This window comes from Schistocerca cancellata, unplaced genomic scaffold (genome assembly GCF_023864275.1).
Source record: "Schistocerca cancellata isolate TAMUIC-IGC-003103 unplaced genomic scaffold, iqSchCanc2.1 HiC_scaffold_839, whole genome shotgun sequence".
NCBI lineage: Eukaryota > Metazoa > Arthropoda > Insecta > Orthoptera > Acrididae > Schistocerca > Schistocerca cancellata.
In genome coordinates, this window is record NW_026046850.1 from 17,501 (window position 1) to 20,000 (window position 2,500).

General features: G+C 56.6%; 1 non-coding gene across 1 annotated transcript in view; it reads right to left on the bottom strand.

The window, feature by feature from the left end:
- Positions 1-301, bottom strand: part of LOC126147020 (small subunit ribosomal RNA) — a 1,909-nt gene extending 1,608 nt beyond the window's left edge. The window contains exon 1 of the ribosomal RNA XR_007529916.1: positions 1-301. This exon is cut by the window's left edge and continues 1,608 nt beyond it. This is a non-coding gene — a ribosomal RNA (small subunit ribosomal RNA).
- Positions 302-2,500: the final 2,199 nt, after the last annotated feature.

Sequence of the window (2,500 nt, forward strand, 5' to 3'; positions counted from 1 at the left end):
CGGTACGAGGACCGTGCGATCAGCCCAAAGTTATTCAGAGTCACCAAGGCAAACGGACCGGACGAGCCGACCGATTGGTTTTGATCTAATAAAAGCGTCCCTTCCATCTCTGGTCGGGACTCTGTTTGCATGTATTAGCTCTAGAATTACCACAGTTATCCAAGTAACGTGGGTACGATCTAAGGAACCATAACTGATTTAATGAGCCATTCGCGGTTTCACCTTAATGCGGCTTGTACTGAGACATGCATGGCTTAATCTTTGAGACAAGCATATGACTACTGGCAGGATCAACCAGGGAGCTGCGTCAACTAGAGCTGAGCAGCCGGCCGCCCGGGAGTGTGTCCCGGGGGCCCGCGCGAACACGCAAGCGTCCGCTCAATTATTCTGCAAACAGGAGGAGGCTGGGCTCCCCTGCACAATACACCTCGAAACCCTCTCAGGTCCCGGCGGCGCGCAGCGCCGTCCTAAGTACTTGGTCGGGTTCGAGAGAGGCGCAATCGCCCGGAGTTAGGCGAGTAGACGCTTTAGGTGCGACCACCCGTGCTCCCAACTGAGCTTGCCGCTGCCGACAGAGGCCCGGGAGCGTGCTGTCGTGGCATTGCCGGCGGGAGACAACACGCGCCACCTACGGTGACCGGCAGCTCCAACGCCAGCGCCACAGAAGGGCAAAGGCCCCACGTGGGTGCCGAAGCGAACTCTCCCAGCACAGCGCACGTGCCAACACGTCCGCACAACTGCGATACAAACCACCAGCGAGAACCGCTGGGGCGACCGAGCAGCAGACGGCGTCGCGGCGCCGAGTGCCGGGCGGCGGCGCATCCTCAACGCACACAGTCCTCAATCGGACCAGCACACTGCAGATGTCCACCGCGCTTCGCACCGGGTCCGCGAGGACCCACTTTGGCTGCACGGCGCCGCGCGCAGGGTGCCCCGGCGCGCAGCTGCGCCGCCTGCCGCGTCCGTCGGCCGGCGCGCCTGCCACTGGGCGCCCCCACCAGCCGGCTGTAGCGCGTGCGCCCACGCACCGCGCGGCCAGCACGCCGGGCGGCCCCCCCTCACCGGCCGGGGACAGTCCCACCCACCCACAGCCGCGTATCGCTTCACACCCAGATTCACATTCACGTTCGTTGGTATGGTGGGGACCGCTTCGTAGCTGTACCGATCGTTGCCCTCACAGATGTACCTCCAGCAAGATCAACCGCACCACAACGGGTTACCAGTTGTTCATTTGCGTAACGTCACCAGTAAACGTACACGTCCATCCCCGTTTGCAAAGTCAACTATTATTGCATGCCTGCCTGTCAGGTGTCAAGACACACTACATTCGCTCACATCCACGCAACAAAATGTGCCCGACTAGAGGGCACGTGGAAGGTGCCCCCGTACATATGCGATCTCCATTGCGCGACCAACTGTCAACCGGCCTCTGTAGCATGTCGCAGATGTGGAACGCGGGGCACCGTGCTATCACATTGTGTGAGAAGAGACTACTACGTCTGCATACACGCGCCACTACATGAACAGACGGCTCATGCTGATCGCCATCCACTGCGTCCATTACTCCCACACGTCTCTATGGCGTACCACACTGCAATGCAGCTGTTATGGGGAGATGACACATAGCTGTGTACACAACATTCTGAGCCGGTTGCGGTTGGACAACAATACATTAATGTAACGTGTCATATGCCAATTACAGAGCAGGGTAAGGCACAACGTGGGTTAGGTTAAGGCACAACGTGGGTTAGGTTAAGGCACAACGTGGGTTAGGTTAAGGCACAACGTGGGTTAGGTTAAGGCACAACGTGGGTTAGGTTAAGGCACAACGTGGGTTAGGTTAAGGCACAACGTGGGTTAGGTTAAGGCACAACGTGGGTTAGGTTAAGGCACAACGTGGGTTAGGTTAAGGCACAACGTGGGTTAGGTTAAGCCACAACGTGGGTTAGGTTAAGCCACAACGTGGGTTAGGTTAAGCCACAACGTGGGTTAGGTTAAGCCACAACGTGGGTTAGGTTAAGCCACAACGTGGGTTAGGTTAAGCCACAACGTGGGTTAGGTTAAGCCACAACGTGGGTTAGGTTAAGGCACAACGTGGGTTAGGTTAAGGCACAACGTGGGTTAGGTTAAGGCACAACGTGGGTTAGGTTAAGGCACAACGTGGGTTAGGTTAAGGCACAACGTGGGTTAGGTTAAGCCACAACGTGGGTTAGGTTAAGCCACAACGTGGGTTAGGTTAAGCCACAACGTGGGTTAGGTTAAGCCACAACGTGGGTTAGGTTAAGCCACAACGTGGGTTAGGTTAAGCCACAACGTGGGTTAGGTTAAGCCACAACGTGGGTTAGGTTAAGCCACAACGTGGGTTAGGTTAAGCCACAACGTGGGTTAGGTTAAGCCACAACGTGGGTTAGGTTAAGCCACAACGTGGGTTAGGTTAAGCCACAACGTGGGTTAGGTTAAGCCACAACGTGGGTTAGGTTAAGCCACAACGTGGGTTAGG